This window comes from Coturnix japonica, chromosome 4 (assembly GCF_054131305.1).
Source record: "Coturnix japonica strain WE chromosome 4, WE-NBRP24, whole genome shotgun sequence".
NCBI lineage: Eukaryota > Metazoa > Chordata > Aves > Galliformes > Phasianidae > Coturnix > Coturnix japonica.
The window spans coordinates 58,602,924-58,623,078 of NC_140666.1; the positions used below are offsets into that span (position 1 = coordinate 58,602,924).

Sequence of the window (20,155 nt, forward strand, 5' to 3'; positions counted from 1 at the left end):
TACATACCAAAGCTTGTTTGAAACCTAAAAATAATCTCCATCCAAGCCTCATGGCTGTTTTCAGCTTTGAAGATGGTAGTTTTTCCTTTAAGATGTGATAGATTATTTCTAATACGTTCTTGATGTCCCATTCTACTATACAAGCAAACAACAACTGTTGCAAGACAACCATCACTGTTAATGTGCTATTAAAAGGCCAAGAAACAATGGAGTAATTAGAACAAAGATCCTCTCCCTCCAGGAATTTACTCTTTCCCCCTTTAGTGTCTGCTGATTTCAGAGGTTAGTGTCAAAAAGTCTTTCCCAAATGGCTCCCCAACTGCACCACGACCAACTCAGAAAATGCCTAGATCTCTATCATTTTCTGTATCTTTGGTGCCAGGACAAAATATATTTTCTTCACAAGATTGTGTGAACACCTACACAGAATTTACAGCTTGCCTCTCTTTAAAACCTATAAGTCAATTAGCAGAAAGTTTAATCCAGAGTTTCTAGCTCTGCTCTACTTCAGAATGGGACTAGTCCAATACCAAAGGCAATGCCCAAACTGACTGCTTGATCTCAGCAGCTAACCTGAATAATTAGACATCTTTTAAGAAAGACTGCCTGCTCCAGCAGGGAGGGTGAGATGCCAAGACCTAGTTCCAAAATACATCTTTGTTTGTTATGCTCTGTAGGTAACTGAATTATCAACTTTCTGCTGCTAAGCTCAGGGCTAGAGCAAGAATTGAGAATGCATAATAAAACAATGTAAAAGAAGAACAAGACAGAAACCTACAGTGAAAACCAAGCAAGCTTTGATTTCAGAATTTCCTCGAGCTCAGAGAAGCCTATTAGAGTCAGCAGTAACTGTTAGTACATCTGTGGCAGTATTCAGGTGAAGAGCGTGTGTGTCCTTGGAGAAGAGAGTTGGGGCAGGTTCTCCTTACACACCTTCAGCATCTCCTACCTTCAGAGAACTCACTCAAAGTGACATCCTAGATTCACCTCACAGAGACCGTTCAACAGTAGAAGTAGCATCTCTGTGTGAAGAAGCCTGAAGTTCCTGACAGCTTAGTGTACAATTACCAGCTGAAGGGCATACAACCTTAAAAGTGTCAATCAATTTCTCACCAATTTTCAAACTCTTTCTGTAGAATGCAATATGGACCCCACTTTTATACACGGAGCTGTCACAAGCTTTTCCTAGTAAACCAAGTGACAATTTGCTTCATTATTACTTGAAACCACCGGTAGTCTTCCGCCCACAGACAGTGAAGCACCAGACCATTAAGTGCCCAAAAGAATAAGTATAAAAAGATTACATTGCTGAACATAAACCCAAATATTCACCTCACTGCCATTCTGACATGTAGAATTTAGGGAAAGATGTTTTTTAAATCTTGGAAATAATTTTTATTATTTTTTTCTTTTTACAAACCAGTGGGGATTGCACACAAGTTTAATTTTGTATCTGTTATTCAAAAAGTTTAACTCAAGCAAGTATTTAAGCTCATGACCTTTAAACCTTCTTTCTTGATATGCAAGTTCAGTAATATATGGCATGGAGATATTTGGTATGAAATGAAAATGGACACAGATTTAATTAAAATGTAAGTTATTGTTAGCAAGAAAGGTCATGCTAAAAAAATGTAATTTCAAGAGTATATTAGCAACAACACTGTAGTGTTATTTGCATCTAAAATATATATTTTGCACTTGACATTTAAAAGGGAAATTGGAACTATTTATAATGGATGCTTGAACACTTTTGTGTTCTTGTGCTCCTTTTGTTCACATTTTCATGTAATTGGCTGGATCTCACATACAACAGTAGTTACATTTTATTCTCTATGCCTGAACGCTTAACTGATCTGGGAATTAGTTCACAGTAGCTGATATAAGTTGAAATCGGAAGCATGCTGCAGCATACTCCTTACATTACTAAGCCTTCGTACAAGCATAGATCTTGATAAGAATTCCTCATCTGGGGATAGTTAATTGCCCACCTTACTCATGAACACTTCCCTCTTTCTTCAGGCAGAGAAATTTAAATGGTGACCAAGACCCCTGGCTCCATCTTGTTTATAAGGCATTTCAGAAGTGCCTTTGTGAAGTAGGCATAGCTTTTCCTCTGAGAGAGTTAACATTATATGATCTGCTAATAAAAGTAACAGTGTGTCATACCAATCACTCTAACTTCAGGGAAAGTGGGAGGTGAAGGAAAAATGCTTTGACTTAATTGAAAACATTTGTTTAAAATAAATCAATACAGTGAGCTCTCCTCTGAGAAAAAGACTCTAAATATAATGACACTGTGTGGTTGACTACAAAGAGGTGCCTCTATGCTCAAAGAAGATTTTACTGATTTCTGTGCTCATGCTGTGAATGATCTCATATATGCATCTTCTATTCCATCAACAGGAGTTTCTGTCCTTTGCTACAGATCTGTCCTATCCTACAGATAAAATAGAATGCCTTAGGTTGGAGGAGATCTAGTTCCAATTCCCTGCCATGGGCACGGCTGCCATCCCCCAGATCAGGCTGCCCAGGGTCCCATCCAACCTGAGCTTGATCACAGACGGGACGGGGCATCTACAACATCTTTGGGCAGCACTGTTAATGCCTCACCACCCACACTTGAATACCTGGGCACAGCTGAAAGATGGGTGAATAACATGCAATTGCTGAGATGCCATTTTGGCCACCAGAAAGCAGGAATCTAATGGAAGACACAAAAAGCCTTTTTAAGCCCAGTTTTAAATGCATGGCTGGAAATAATACACATTGTTTTGGGGAGCTTTGTAAATCACACACCATAATAAAGACACTTCCTGGCACAGTGTAACTCTCTACTCCTAGGCAGTCTCTCAAGCCAAATGACTTCTTCATAGGAATCTGAAGTATTAGGCATACTGGGATAATACACAAAATTCTCAATAAGAATGTGCACAGAACTCTTACAAACTGCCAATAACAACAGCTTGTGAAGCTAAAAATGATATTGTTTGTTGGTATTTACCCTTTCCACCACAACACAGAGGACCAGGATCCTATGCAAAGTGCAGACATGTATGTTGTTTTTGTCAAGATTTTGTTCTGCAGGCTCAGATCAATATTAGGCAAACTATTTGAGAAAATAGTGGCCAGCTTGGAAATTCCTGCATTTGCAGAAGCCTTTCCAGCCTTAAGAAGTACAGCAAGGTTGTGTGCAGTATTTCACTAAATTTGGAGTTTCTATCTCTGGATTAGGGAGGGTTTTTTTTCATTAACCTTAGCAAAATGACAGCAAATGTTTTGTTTATGAGTAAGAATAGCTTTTATTATCCAGTGCATGACAAGCGGCTCAAAATAATTGTTAGCTGTCAGGCATTCTTTTAATTACAAAATCCTTTACATTCTTGCCAGCAGGTCAGCTTTTATTTCAAATGCTAAATCTTGTTTAATGCCAACTAAGTAGTTTTAGAGAAACAAGAGCAATGTATGTGATGGTAGCACAGAAGAATAAGCTGTGTGGTCGTGCGTGATTCTGCTACACAAGACATTTTATAAACTAGTTATTAATCTGATGAAAACAAAATGGAAATGTAAAAATGACTTCATCAGTGCCCACCACCATTTCTCTAACACAATTAAGTAATAATCAAGACTGTAATCTGTTGTAACCCAAGCATGAGCAGAGGGTTCCTTCATACTATGAACACTGCTGGATACTATTTTATTGTTGTTAAGCTGGCAAGAACATTTGTTGTTATACTAGGGCCCAACACTTGTTCCTCCAGCCTGAGGCTGATGCCAGCATGCTCTCTTCTGTTTGCCACCAATCTTCATGCACTCCCCAACCAGCAGGTATAGATCTCTCCTTTTGCTCCTTCAATAACACAGAATCCCAAACAAAGGGCTAAAGTGCACTGATCAGGCACAATAAAAAAAAGTGATACTACAGTGAGGAGATCTCTGTTGCAACTACTATCAGTGACACCAAAAAACAGGTAGAGGAAAGAGTTTACATCTGCTGCAAACTCAGCTTGTAAAGTCAGAAATAAACAAATGAACAAAGTACAAAGGAAATCCAAGAAGATCCAAAATGTCAATGCAACATTTTTTCTGATTGTGTCATTTAAATGAAATGATCCAAATCAGCACTATGATTTGTGTTCTAAAACATCTATTAGCATAAAGGCGCAGTAATTAATCTGAATGTTTTGCAAATAGAGTTTTAGAGGTCAATCTTAATGTATTCATGCTTTCTAAATAGACGCTCAGAATTCAACCTCTGAAAGGAAAGAAGTCATCAGTAGTGATAGAAAGAGAGCTGTTATCCAACCAGGTGGTCTTTCAAGCTAGCCACAAATACAATAAATCATGCTGGGACATCCTGGATCGATCTATTCAGAACCACAGAAAACTCTGCCACTTGACGTTTAATTGTCAATTGACAGTGTGATTTTCTTTTAATTTTGTGTTTAAACTATTAAGAATATAACTACATTTAGTTCTATTTTAAAATATTTTATTGCAATCCCAAGTAAAAGACTTGACAGAGATCTAAACATATTGCACTGCAGTTATCAGCTATGTTAGTGATGTCCAAACCATTAAGCTTCTTTGACAACCTCTAAGTTCTACAATATAAAATTACTCATTATCAGTGATCTTGTCTTTTAATTCCTTAGCAAATGAATGGAATCTTCATTCTGAAAGAATTCTTACTGTAAAGCTGTCTCGCTCCAATTTACAGGAGGGAGGCAAGGTTCTTTGATATGTATATATACCCGGCGTGAGATTAAGAAGCAACGGTTCAAATGTTGGTCCAACCAGTTTATTAAAGTCCTAGCCGTTTTTTTTGGGAGATAGGGAAGGGAAGGTAGGCGATAGGAAAAGTAGGAAATAGAAGCAAGGAGTCTTTGCAGAGAGCAAAAGAGTGCTCTCTGCAAGAGTGTGGGTCCAGCGAGGTACACAGTAGGTCCGTTGATCTCAGGAACTCGTCTGATCACCGCAGGGGATGAGAGACAGCCAGGGAGCTCCGCAGCAAGCCGGTCCCGGGGGTTCTTCTGACGATGTTTTCCCCTCAGGAAATTCTTTGTCAAGGGTGTCTTTGGGAGTTTGTCTCCAAAGTCCCCAGTTTAGTGAGGGCCTTTTATCCCCCATTTCGGTGGGGGTTTTTCTTCTTCTTTGAAGTTTGACTCAGCATTTTTGGGAACGTATCTCGAGCAAACACTGAACTTCCAAACAAGCAGGTAAACACACTTTGTAATAGGGTTTAAAACCAGCTTTTGTGACATTCCTGGCCCACAGGTAAGCCAGCAAGGAAGGGGGGGGGGGGGTGGCTCTGTTGCCAGACACAAGCATTATCGCCTTCTGCAGTGATCAGCTCCTTCGAGCAGCACCCCTGAAGAAGACTGCTCATCCTGCTTCTGCTTATCTTTGCAATCATAAGCATAGGTACTGTGGCACAACAACACCCACCATTCACCCTCCTAAATAGTTAGCAGTCACCAGTCAGAATCTTATCATCAGAAAGGCCTCACGAAGCAAGCTTTGAGACAATAAAAGAAAAACAGTTCAGTCCTTTACAAAAGCATACATTCAGGGCAGGAAACATACAGTTTGTGCAAAACTATAGAACAGGAAAATACCACATCAGTATTTCATTTAGCATTAACTACTAAATTATCAATGAAATGTAAGATTCTGTATGAAAGAAAAAACATTTGAATTTTGTCAACAGTCCTAAGGGTATAATGATTTCAGAGTAAGTGATGGTGTGTGACACTGGAACATGTAACAGATTCATACTTAACCAAAGACAGAGGTGTGCTGGAATCACGCCCATGATCATGGAAATTAGTTCCTGCTGTTGGGGATGCACATAAATATAGTAATTCAACTTTCTTTCAAGGGAAAAAATAGATTAATAAATAAAAGAGACTTAACAGTCTTACCCTGGGCTATTTATGCTGCTTGTTAACAGGATCAGTGCTGCAGGTGCCTAATTGCCCAAAGCAATCATTTCCAAATGAAATAAGACAGTTTTCCTATTTACTTTCTTTCCTCGTTTCAACAAAAACCCTGCATTTACTTTTGTCCCAATGGGAGAGAAACTGCTGCTAGAAACTAACATGGGACTGAACTGATTAAACGATTAGCATCCTAGAGAAGACTAGAAAGTGAATGTTTTACTACAGAGCAATTGTCATTGAAAAGTAATCATATTTATTAACTACACTTTTATCTTCTCTGGAGGGTTCTTTGACATAGGATAATGGAATTTGTTCACCTTTTATTGCATATAACTATAATCATATCCAGAAAAGAAAGTATTTACTGCATCATTAAACCAAGGTAGAGAAGACTGACTTGAAAGTTTCCTGACGTCTTACAAGTCTTTTTATTGCATCAATTAACATTGCCAACTGTTCTGCTTTATGTTGCAGGCATAAATGAAGTTTTGCAGACTTTCTAGGTGAGCCTATACTCTAATTAATTTTAGCAACTGATTAGTAGCAGGAGAGCATAAGAATAGATACTGGAAGGCAAGGCCATGAAAACCAGTTCCCATGTACTCAGGGAATGCTGGTCAAAGGTACGCACAGTATACTGTCCAATCAGCTCCTTCTCATGCTAAGTTTATCATTTCCAAACATTAGGCTAGAAGTCTGGTTGCCTTCTCTCCCTGTCCTTTAACAGGGCTAAAAAATGACCGCCACAAAATCATGTTCCTATCCTCTTACTCCATACGAAAAGTGAATGATGCCGTCTGTATCAAAGATTCCTCTGCAATACATAATAGATTTTTTTTCCATGTAGCAGATTCACTCAAAGCAGAATTTAAGTTGCTTGCTTGTTTGTTCATCATTCTGCTTCTGCATGAGAAGATTTAGTACTGAGCTGAATCAACTAGAGGGGAGACAGAATACCTGCAGTTTCTTTCTCATTAAAATGATTGTCTCACTTAGATATTTCCAAAATTTAGGCCCAAATTACTCTCACATTTTGCCTTTCTGCATTCTTAGGAAATCAGGAAATCAACATCTGCCACCATGCCCTCCACCTGAAAATGTCATAATATTCTGCATTTGGTCCATTTTTGGCTGTTGGACTTGATGATCTAAAGGCCTTTTCTAACCAAAATGATTTAGATGCATCCTCAGTCTAAAAGGGAAGATTGATTGATCCTAACATATTGGCAAGTCCTAACTTCAGGCTACATATAAAAATAATACTTCTCAAGTCATGCATTATTACTTTTTGTTTGTTTCTTATTGATTAACTGTCAAAAGTAAGATCTTGGTTTTTAAAATGAGGCAGCTACACTGGTGGTTTTTTGCTTTTTTTTTTCTTTTTTTTGGTTGTGGTGAATTTCAGTTTGCTTTCTAAAGTTTATAAAATAGGATATACAGCAGCAAAATCTAAGGCAAAACTAAACATTATGCACTTCAGCACTACTGTGTGTTAATGTAACCTGCAAATAGTAACCTTGCAAAATATAGCACTAATTCATCTTAGCAGTCAAATGTTCAGTTCAGTCTTACAATGAATTTCCACTATTTTTCTTGCACACAGTGAAAAGCTTTTTTTTTTTTTTTAAATTTCTTATTTTGTAGCATAATAAGCATTTCATCTATAGAAAGAAATGCTTTGTTCTAAAATAACAAGGAGTAAGTCTGTTTCTTTTATACAGACTACTGAACTTAACCCAGAGATTTGAGATGTTTCTTGTATCTAAAAACAAAATCCCTATATGTTTAGCTCAAATCCCAGGGCTAGGTAAATTAGGAACTTCTACAGCAGACACAGTCTTTCAACAACATGCAGTTTCAATGACAGGTGGCTGTGATACTTCTCAGAGATCAGAACAACCTGAGAGAATTCTAACCATGTAACCAAATGTGGAGCAATGGCAGGCAATGGTAATGCCATCTGCTAAAACAGGAGCATGCTTATAAAAGTATTTGTTAAGATTTAGTTCAGAAAGCAATATAAAAGGTGGATCACCCTTTCTGAAGACAGGCGATGTCTCGAGAAGAGTGTGATCTCTGAAAAGAGAGTTGCTTCTCCAGCTGCTAACCCTTAAGCAAGGGTAAGGAGGGACAGGCCCAGGCTCTATCCCTTCCTGTTGCTCAGGTCCATTGCTTGCAGGTTAGCCACACCTTCTCACTTGGTGCTCAAACACTGGTTTAGGCCATGACCTAGCAATTCCCATACACCAAGTAAAAAGGAAAGTGCAAGGCAGATAAATAAAACCTCATTGTGCCATAGTCACGACTCCAGCACAGTATCTCACCCAAATGAAAGATGCATCTAACCTGAAGCATCTTCCTGCTTCCTTCTTCTTCCTCCCTGCCTAATAAGCAATGCAACATTCCTTGAAACCAGCCTTCTCCTGTGGGTGCCAGAACATATTCTCTACTATTTAAAGCTTTCCAGCAACAGTGGTGGGAGAAACTGCTTAGTTTCTTCAGGGCTGTTCCCAGCCCTCTTGGCATCTTGTGGTTCCCTGTAAGAAACCTCAGAGTTGCTCCAGTTTGCAAATGAGTGCAATGGCTTTTGAAGGCTCATTTTCAACATCTGGCAGAAATAGAAAAACTGCACAACTTTCTTACAGCTTACTTTTAGGAAAGTCAGAGTCCCAATGGATTCCTGAAACATTTTGATAAGCTACAATGTTAGAATAATGCTTTCACAGTGAACATTTTCCTGGAACTCTTTATCCACTTAGAATTACTAGTCTTTCCAATAATGGAGCAAATTATATTTCCACTTAAAGGAAATATTTTCCATGGCTTCTTGCCCCAACTCATGAAAAGTCATACCAAAAATGCAGGATATATAGTGCAAAATTTAGGTAAAAGCTAAAATACCAAAATCATTTTAATTAAGACAACAACAACAACAAAAAATTCTAATTCAGTGAAATCTAAACTTGTGTGTTACACTCAGCATTTTAATAAAATTAAGTTTACAAAAAACACTGAAGTACTTTTGAACATTATGAGGATATTAAAATGCTGTTTTCCAGCTGAATTAAAATTTGGGTATTAAATTGCTCTTCTTGTAATTTACATTGTGTAGTTTTTACTCTTTAGCAATGCCTCATTCATGCATTCATAATTCGCAAAAACAACCAAAAGTTGAAGGGCTGATTTGGCTGTTTTTTCTTTCAGTATGGGTGTACCACTAAACAGCTCCTACCATGGGACGCCACAACAAAGCTTATACAACTATGATTAGGTCAAAGCCCTTTCCTCCATGTTTGCTTCGTTGTAATTAAATTCACTTAGTAAATTTGCAACAGTAAAGCAAATATTTATAGAAGGTCTGAAATTCCACATTGCCCTTTTATGTGCAGCAGGAATTATGATGGCCTGTTTTTCCAGCAATTGGCAAATGCTGTTGTTACAAAAATGCTGCTACCTCTCCCTCCTTGCCCAGGCTGTAAAATGAGTTCCATGCCTTCAAGCATGATAGGCACTAAGTCAAAAACATAAAGATCTATTGTTTTCTTGCTGAAGTCTGTCTCTCCTCTTTCTTATTAAAATACAGTAGTTTGAATATTCTGTCTTGAAATTCTAGATTTCTGATGAATCTACCTGTTCAGGGTAGCTAGCTAAATATCTACCCTAGTTTCTCAATAATTAAGAGCACATCTGAAGCAGTTACTCAAAACTCATGCAGTAACAAATACAGGTCAACCAGTTTCAAGAAGGTGCACTTTACAATGGGAGCAAGTTGGAAAATGATAGGTGATTTTTAATTTATAGGTCAGAGAAAATCTAAAGTTAATTTCAGAAAGCATTTCACAGAATTTTTAGCTGAATCTCGTTCTAATGCATCCGAAGTTGTGCAGTATGTGTCAGTGTTGCAAATCCCACAATGCAATCACTGAAATCATAACTTCTTCATAGTTTGTCAAAGTTCAAACAACATATCTTGCACCCTAATGGGTATGAAACTTTTTCCTGTAAGGCACAGAAAACAATAAAGTAGAAAATTGTTAGGAAGGCTAAAGAAAAGCAAGGTTTTCAGAGTTTGAGAGTATTAACTGTATTTTTAAAGAATGGTGATATTTTTGGTGAAATTATGAGACTTTCCTAGTCTCAGGTTCAGCAGCAGACTACTGACTATAGTAATACCTGTAACTAATTTCACCAGTCCTGCAAACTAAGTAGGAACCAATACGATGAAGCCGTATGGTTCAAGAAAACAAAAATACATGTCTGCAAAATCAGTAGCGGAGATGAAAAGCTCCAAGTTGCACTAGTTTTGCTATTACATTTTGGTCTCATTTTAAGGTTAACCAACTCCATGTCACCCAAAGTCCACTGAAACCATACTTTTCCATTCCCCAGTGAAATAAATTCAAGAACACAAGATCCACTCATCTTTGCCCATACACGTGCATAACAAGTCTTTCTGGTCCTGCTTTTCATCCAGCATAGGTATTCAGAAAAGTTGTGCTTCTTACAATTGCATTTTCTGCCCTGAGAATAATTATCCAAAGTCCCTTACTTCAGTAAGCTGAGGGATTTTTCAGAACACACTGTGTTTGTCATATGCTCCAACTGTGTGTAGTTTTCAAGATGTCTGAAAGAAACTTCTCTAGGCTCTGGTCCTGACAGTTAATAATTTATAAATGTTTGCAGTGGATCAATTTGAGCAGAAGAGTTTGAGGTAGCCCCCTGGTCCCCCTGTGAAATAATGCATCTCACAAAGAAGCCCAAAGGCAATAACAGTTATAGGGGCCAACAGGCTATGGATACAAATGAGAGCACCTCAAGCATGTGACAGACCTCCTCTGTTTCTCTTGACTCACAGTGTGGTCATAAGCTGTCCTCCAAACCTTTCACATCCCCCCATAACTGCAGCTTAGTAAGTATGAATACTTTATCTGCATTACTATCTGCTGGAACAGGCCAATAATTTTAAACTACTGAGACACCACACCCTTTGGTGATAGAAATTTCTAAGAAACTCATGTAGGCTGATTTTTTTGTGCTATCTTACGGGTTCTTTCCAGCCCTGCAACACTGAAACATAGTTCCAACAATGAATTCGACAACGATGCAATTTTTCTTCCATACTCCACACATCACTGAAAAGGCTCAGATGAGCATCACATTTTTTCTTTTCCCTTTGCTACTTCTTTCTAAAAACACTACTGACCCCTGTATCATTCTCCGGATTTTTTTAATTTTTTTTTTCTTTTTTTTTTTAGTAAGTTACAACTAAATTGTTTTACATTGCAATTTTAAACTGGTCTCCCCCTGAGCAAGAGAAAAGACTCCATCCTACTACTTGCAATTAAAAGACAATGCTTTTCATACCTATAAAGCATTTGGAAGGCCTGTCGTGTGATTTAACATTGTAATGGACAACGAACGATGGATACAGAATTCCTATTGTACCCTTTGTTACTCACATTCTGCAGGTGGTACTGTTAAATGTCACTTATCAGACACACAGAGTATTTTCTTTCTCTGCATGTGCAAGAAACAGCAGTTATACTACTTAAGATTTCTTTCAGGTAAGAACTTTTCACCGTACTTTTCCCACAATGTTTACTTTATTTTTTTAAATAATACTATTGTAATGGCATGATTAAAACCAAACAAAACTGATCAATCAGAAGTTTGCCTACAATCTCAAAAGTATTTCCCATCATTTTTCTTTTTTTTTCTCTCTTGTAAAACAAAGACAGGCTCTTGCTGTCTACCATCTGCTTTTAGACAAGAACAAAAAAAAAAATAGATAATTTCCAGCAATTTCCCTAAAAATTCCATTTTTGCTGTCTGTTGTCACAAGGAAATCTCAAAATATTAGGAAGATTCTAAATGGATTAGAATATTTTTTTTTATTCCAGTTGGTTCCTAGCAGGGAGTTACAAGAATATCCTTTCAGTGTAAGGCCACCACAAAACACCTTGTGTATAGTGTAGAATTCTGTCATTGCAAGTAAATCATACTTTATTTCCACAAACTCAAGAAATTTCCTAAAGGTCACTGCTACTCTGTATAATGAGGTTATCTGATGTGTTGTTATATTGACTCCAGATGCCTCAGAAATAATTCAATAATAATTCAATAATAGAGAAATAATTTCTCTATTTCAGTAGAGCTATTAAATTAAAAACAATAACCTGATCACTGAGGATAGTGCTGCTCACCCTCCCACCTGAAAAGGTTCCCTGACCTGCTGCACCAAATATAGGGTGTTGCATGCTCTTTTCTATTTCAGATCCACAAAATAATTGTGAGACTCATAGACCATTTTATCAATACATAACAAAGTAGATTACAGACTTGTTACTTGACAAGAACAGTAAGAGCCTTTACAAATAAACTTACATTTGTTCTGCAGATCAAGGGATAAACCATGTGCTCAGTACTTGGAGGCAAATACCTTTTCCCTTTCACTACAACTCCCATCAATACTCTACAAATGACACTAATTGTTCATACTTGTTTCATCTTTTGTTTGGTCTGAAAAGCATCTTTTCTAATACTAAATCACCAGGCTTCTATGTGCTGATGGGAGGTGAGTTAGCAAGCAAAAATCACTGCTATGATTATTTTCCAGATTCATAACTGGATTTACAGAGGTGAATGACTAATCCGAGCCCTTATGATGACACAGGCACAATGACTGGGGAAAATCCAAATACCTCTAATTTTACCATAACAGCGTTCAAAACCATCAAATCCTGCAGTCAGAGTTTTCATTTATTACTGAAATATCTATGTAATGCATCTGTGACTCAGCAAGTAAAACCTGGTCAGATTTCTTCTGACTTACTAGTTAGTCATGTGATAGTGTAAATCACTGCAGGTCACACTGACAAAGGATAACATTTATTTCCCTTCCACCTTCTCCTTACTTATATAACGATTACAGAAACAAAATGAAGAGTCAGAGTTCTCAAAAAGACTAGAAGGCATCCTGACTCAGTTAGTCACTGATGTGTCATATCTTAAGAAAATATAATCAGCAGGTTATCAGGTAAAAACACTCAGCCAAAAAGGAGAGAAATTCCAAAGTGAATCAGAGACACTGAATTTTCATTCTGCAGAACAAAGTTAAAGACCTGTATGAATGGTATACAGTGGCCACAGTGCAATTCTGTGCACAAAGCTTCCTGTAAAGTGAAATAATTTTGTCTAAGAAATGAATTAATCAAGCAGTGAAGCACTGGCACAGCTGCACAGAGAAGCTGTGGACGCCCCATCCCTGGAGGTGCTCAAGGCCAGGTTGGATGAGGCCCTGGGCAGCCTGATCTGGTGGATGTTAGCCCTGCCCATGGCAGAGAGCTGAAGCTGGATCATCTTTATGGTCCATTCCAACTTAATGCATTCTATGATTCTGGCTATATTAACCATTTTAAAACATGTCTTTCTTGTATACTGCTCAAAACCATTACGCATGCATATAAAGCTTTTACTGGCTCACCTTGTACATGCATGAATGTCCTGTAAGAGCAGGCCTAAGCTTTTAATCCAGGTAACCTCTGAACCTCTTTTCAATTTAAAAAGACAAAGAAGCAAAAACTGTTCTATCCTCTCCCTCAGTTCTCCTCCCCTTGATAAATTTCCATAAAGTTTATCCTTACAATAAAATATATTATAAAATATCTGCAGTTTAACACTTAGATTTGAGCAAAGAAAGTGAAATGTGCAACACCTAACATCAACAAAATGATGCAAATTCTTAGTTAGTTACACACCAAAAAGCATATACCTTGAAGGCACTGGAAAAACATGAGGACTTCTTGTTTTTAACCACGTTTTTCTTTTTACCTGTTTTTCTAGGTTTGAGAATAGCTGTTTCTGAGCACCAGAAAAGAGATTCTAGCTATCAAGTTTCCCCATCCCTTCCCACTTCGGAATCCTCATCCCCCAGCCACTCCTCAGAAGTGAGGGAGTTGAGATTACACTATAACAGCATCAGTGCCATTTCTGCTGCACTGTCACTTTCAGCCATCAGGTTCTTCCTCATCTACCATCACTCTCCGAAAAACATTACCGTATTTATATGAATTTACTTGTCTGTAGTTTTAGGAGTTTTTTAATATGCTAAATCTGAAATCACATATTACTTCGTTTGTGATCCTCCGTACTAAAAACTAAAATATGCCTCTATCACCATAAAGATCTCCTGAAAAAGGAGAGCTTTTTTCCCAGCCACTTCAATCTGGCATCCAATGATCTCTGCAAGTTGCACATTTAATTAGAGTGAGAAACTCATTAAGGTATCTGGAATATTAAGATGATAGCATTGTTCTAAATAGCACCATGCACAATTTAATATGGCAGATGGCACAGACTGCTGACACCTGTGCTGGTTTTGCTATCTTGCTGACAGATACAAACAGTCAGCAGTATAATTGTAAGAAACATAATCATAAAAAAAATGTTCTGAAAATAAAATACCCATCAAATCTTCCGTTTTCTGGATGCCTGTTTGTTCATAAAGATGCATTTTGTATTCAGTCACTGAATTTGAAACAAGAGATGCACAGGTTGAGGTTTTACTTTTATTTCTTTAAATGCCACTTAGGTGTTTATGCATTGATTATACTGAGGAGCCAACCGTATTTTTCCTTCTGTGGAAGTGACAATGTAATGCTATTGGGGTCATGGGAAATTTTATTCCTCCTTACCTGCATGCTCAGATGACATATTCACTTTTGTTCCTCATTAGTCCAATATTTTCAGTGCTCTGGGGAATCTGATTAAAAATGAACAGACAAGCTTTAAGACACCACAATTTGCAACTACTTTACTTCTACTGGTAACACTGATGTGATGGGAGCCCTCAATTCTCTGTAGCAAACTGTAAGATATTTTAGTTTTTAAAAAGGTATGCAATAGCCAACACACAGAAAAGTTAAATGTCGAATCTCAGTGAAATGGTATACCTGAAATTGTAGCAGGGATAGAGATAATTGACATTCAAGATGTAAGGTTTATTATTTGCATTTGCTTGAGGTCAAAGATGAAAGAAATGCCTCAGATGTCCCTAAAAGTGAGAAAAGAGTGATAGAGAAGAAATACTCATGCTATATTTGGCTTATAAACAGAAGCACTACAAACAAGCATTTTTCTGAACATGCAATTCTTTATATATCCCCTCCAAAACTATATCTTCCTAATCAAGTCTTCTTGAAGTTCCAAAAATATCATATTTTGTACTGCTTTTATTTAATGCTGTAAGAAAACAATAGTCAGTACTACATCTACTTGCAGTGACTTGATTGATTCATGTCTGCACCAGTTTCCAGGGCTGTGCCAGTTGTCACAAACTACTATGCTCTTTAATCAAGGTACGTAAAGAACTGCCACTCCAAACAGTGAGGGCAGTCTAATCTTTGATTTCTGCGGTACGTTTTCTATCATCTTGTTTATTAACATAGAGAAGAAAGAGCATTAAAATGCTATGGTCACAGAGAACTTTGTGTATTGTTTCTTTCCTAAACCACATCTCATTTATGAAAACTACAATCTGTGTTTTAGCTTATAAAAACTCATTCCTCTAATCTCTGGATTTCTTCAACAAGCTTGGATTGTTACAAGTATCCTTATAAGAAAGAAAACTGCAAGTTTTAATGCTTGCAGTGTTTGGAGTTTCTTTATTCATTACTGAAATAAGCTTGGATGCATTCCACCGATCAATGTCGAAAATTAATTTCTTGTAGTTCCTGGCATAAATATGTCTCATCAGCACTGACTTTTTGTACCATAACCCCAAAAGGCCAAAGCATGCCAACCAATGCATGCGGACAGACTTACAATTATTGGCAATGAATGTAATATCATCAGGTCTTATGAATACCTACCTTTTCAGAAAACCATTAATATACATGTGTATCTAAGCAGGCCATTTCCTCCTGCAGCGCTAATAAATTTATCCATTTCTTCAATTTGATCTTTCATCTTCAGATCAGAGGTTAGGCTGACCAGACAACAACACTTCTGTTATTAAGTATTCTTTCACACCAAGGAAGACGTCTTTCCTGTCTGGGTTTTTTTTTGTTTGTTTGTTTGTTAGTTTTCAGAGAAAGATTTCTTTAGCAAAGAATATTTTTACCAACAACATAGCAACATACTTATGAGAAAACTAATGATACATTTTTTCTTCCAGGAGAAAGAATAAAATAACTCACAGCACAGCAAAGAACTTTAAGAAAATAAGAAGCTATGAAAATATAAAATTACTCTTCTGATACTAGCATTAAGTTTCTGTTATTGCAGTACTTACATATTAACAGCCAATGGAGACAGACCACTCAGCTTAATAATATGAACATATTTCTAATCTTTGCAACTCTGTTTGCATGATATTCTGCTAGTGAAGTGTGAATATCCAATTCCCTATCTAAAGACTTTTTGAGTATATAAGAACTAACTAGCTTTTATTGGAGGTATACATAGATGGGTATATCACATAAAATGCTTTTTCACTTCCAGGCATATCTTTCTAAGTTTAATAAAAAACTCAAGTAAGCTTGAGTTGTCTTCTCTTACACTAATCCTCTTGCTCCTCTTTTATTAAGAAAAGCAAACAAAAAATTGACCAGATGCCATGAAAAATGTCCTAAGTATCTCTGTCAGTCCTTGCACACTGATCCACGATACTTTTCCCCTTTCAGGACACATCTACTCCATAAGCTTCTCGTATGAACTTTCCCATACATAAAACATTATTAATTTTGATCAGTTGTACAGAAGGAAGTTATCAAGAAACTTGAAACCAGGAAATCCTAAGCTCTCCCCAGTTGAAGTTCCACATTAACTTTTATACATAAGTTAAAAGAGAGAGCCTGAAAGGTGGCACAACAGTAAGTACATAAAGGAAAGAAACTATTTCTTGTTCAGAATGAACTGCATCAAGAATGAGTTCACACCTACCAATGTCCTTCTGAAAAGAGTTTAAATGCATATGCTCCAGTTAGATTAGGCAGTTCTTAGCATAAATTTGTTATGCTCTAATGGATACAAGCAAGCATGGATTATTCCTGCTGTAGATTTGTCAGTTTTGCAAAATGCATGTCTCGTAAAGAAACCAGGTACTAATATTAATTATTATATTAATGCTGCAAAAACAGGCAGGAGAAGAAAGGCAAGTCTAAGATGATTCTTTAACTATTTTCAGTATTTTTTACAAAGTTTCTGCACACTTAGGCAGCTGGTTGTGCCAATCAGAATTCTTCTATCTTTTTCTCAATTTGATGTTACTCACTATGTTTGAGGACTTTGGGTCTCATGGTACAAAACAATTTCATTCTTAGGAATAGTAGATGAATGAGTTGTCTCCTTTGCTACAAGCCTATCCTCCAATTGCAGTTCCTTAATCCTGGGGAGATTGCTTCTGGTGGTTTTACCAGCATGGTGCATTTATCACTGTTACAGAAAGTCTTTTCAGCTGATTACCTTTAAAGAGCAGAATGAATCAGAGAAGATTATTTTTTTCTATTTTACCAACAGTTCCATAAAACTACTAAAACAAATCCAGACAAGCAACTGTCTAATATCAGTGTTTTCTGGCTGTGGATACACACATTGGAGAAAAATCACTGGTTATCAAAGAGACTTGTATGAAATGAAAAGAAAAACCTGCCCTGCAAAAAGGGAAAAACAAACACTCTACACAGTTTTTACATACCCCAATGGAAAATAAAGCCATAGAATAATAGATAGCTTGCTGCTGTCTAGTCATAGCTATGCATTCTCCACCCATAAAGTTCAGGGTTTTTTCACATATATATTCAAAACTGAACTAGGGCCTTTGTTACCTTTCAACTTAAACATTTCTTTTAAGAAATCACACACACACACATCATTACAACCCGGTCACAATTACATATACGTTCCATACATTTACTTTTTGCATCTAAAATAAATGAAAATGGAGAATTATATTCCTTAGTGCCTGCTGAATGCAAAAATCTTCTTGAAACTGCTACAGCACTCCGCCTTGTGTAATTCATTCTCTATAACAAAAACATGACTCCTTTTTCAGTTATTTCATATTTGATCAGTTATTATATAATCACATTTGTTTCTGCTTTATTCTTATTTGCAGAATATTAACAGATGAGTAAAAAGCTGTAAACATCCATTGTGACAAAAAATATAACTAACTCGTACAGGGATAGAGCAATGAAGTGGGCTGTAATCAGAATCTGGGGAGATGTGAGAGGGACAAGCTTTTCCCAACCTGAGAAGAACAGATGAGTGTGTTGTACATGAAATTAAATTATAGAATTCTGTGGGGTTGATTGTTAGCAAATGACCGGGTTTTATTTCTCAGCAAAACGTAGGGAAAAGCAAAAATAAAGGAATACAGACTGAGGTTCAGACTGATGCATACTGAAACGAAAGAACTGTGCAAACCTGAAAGCCAAATCTATTGTCCTTCCAGAGCATTTACTGTAATCTTTCAGTGCCAGAAAAAACTCACTGGAGACTAAAACCAGGATGCCCTCTAATTACTTCTTTGCCCAGATTCCCACCCAACTGCTTTAAAAATCTGGGCCTGTCTCTGATATAGAACAGAAATACACTTGAACTCCAAAAACAGAATCAGACTCACACAGCATGTAAAAGAAGAGAAAGAAGCAGCAGCTGGAAATAAAATGAAACCTAGCCTACATATAAAACCTGTTTGCAAGACCATCTAGGGAATGGAAAATGCGAGCATTGGGAAAGAATTGCACTATTACTTTTCAAAATAAACCTAAAAGTGTACTTGGTATAATTCTTCCAGCACACAGAACTATTTTTTTTAAACCTGGGACAAAAAATAAAGAAAAAGATAAAGAGAGAAACAGATAAAAAATTACATAGAAAAAAGGAGAGAATAACTAATTTGCAATTAAGGATACAGTGGAGGAGTTCAAAGTGTGGAAAAATTCACCCATGTTCATTTTCATTGAACTGTTTCATTCAGGAAGTAGAGACAAAAGGAGAGTCTGACACTGAAGTTATTTCACTTAACAGAAACCTCAAAATATCTTCAACAGGTTATAAATAACCTTGACCTGAAGGTGTTCTGTAACAATAGCATTTAGGCTTTAAGTAAAACAGAAATAAAAGTTTGCTTGTATTCATTAATCAAGAAAGTTTAGTCTGTATGTACAGAAATGTCTATGCAATAACAGCACTGCAGTCTCACTTACTTTAAAGTATCCTCTGAATGTATTTTATAAACCTGAGATGGATTTCCTTACCTGAGAGGTAAGGAGCCCATCTGTATCCCTTCTCTCTGATCTACTCTTACTCCCAGGTTGCCACCAAAGACCACAAACAGCAATTTAAATTAACAAGGAACTGGTGTCCATGAACATTAAAAATGTGCTACAAAATGAGGTGGTCCATAACTGTTGTAGATGAAGCAAATCACTCATATAGGAAGGGGCAACATATTCAGAGGCTGCTGGCCAAGTAGCCAGAGACAGAGAAAAGAAAAAGAGAAAGGCAGCATGGACAAAGGCAACCCAGCACTGTTTCCCAGCCAGAATCCCTGCATTTTAGAGCACTGCGTTTATTTCGCATCTCTGCTCCCCTTCCCCCTATTTTATCTGACCATTTTAATTTGTCATCACATTTTTTTGTTTTGCTTTACTCTTTATTTTTTATTTTATTGCAGGTGCCAGATGTACTGGAAGTCTGATTTTGATCAGGTCTTCAAGGCACAGTTGTACAAATTGCATCCTAACAGCTATCAGAAGCATCTTATTTGAAATCGAGACATTGTAGCATGCTTGAAAGCAGGTCTGCAACTCACTAATTCTCCTGTGAAACATCAAGCCCTAAAACCTCATGGATCACACTAACATGTTTAAAATCCCTTGTGTGCAGAGGAGCAAGAGCACTTCTGACAAGCTTTTCTTTCATTCTTTGTATCATTTTACTTTCTATGACTTCTTGTCAATTTTCCTTTAACCAAGAGAGGTTCTGTCACTCAGGCATGCCCATGGGACCTGATACAACTTATATTAAATAAAGGAGGGGAAGAAATTTTGATTCCTGGAACTGCAAAGGTTAGATAAGCCATGTAATACAAATCAGTAGATTCAAGTTGAAATGATATATTTTATTAAGAATCAGGTGATCTTTTCAAGCCACTAAATAGAAGCCATGAAGAGCAAAGCTGTACTTGATAGATTTCCAGAAATTGA

General features: G+C 37.0%; 1 long non-coding RNA gene across 1 annotated transcript; it reads right to left on the reverse strand.

Annotated features, from left to right (window-relative positions):
* Nucleotides 1-4,475: 4,475 nt before the first annotated feature.
* LOC146761088 (uncharacterized) lies at nt 4,476-14,944 on the reverse strand. The gene is made up of 2 exons (XR_014945386.1): nt 14,636-14,944; nt 4,476-9,941 (listed from the first exon to the last, which is right to left on the reverse strand). It is a non-coding gene; the product is annotated as an uncharacterized LOC146761088 (long non-coding RNA).
* Between the last annotated feature and the right edge of the window lie 5,211 nt (nt 14,945-20,155).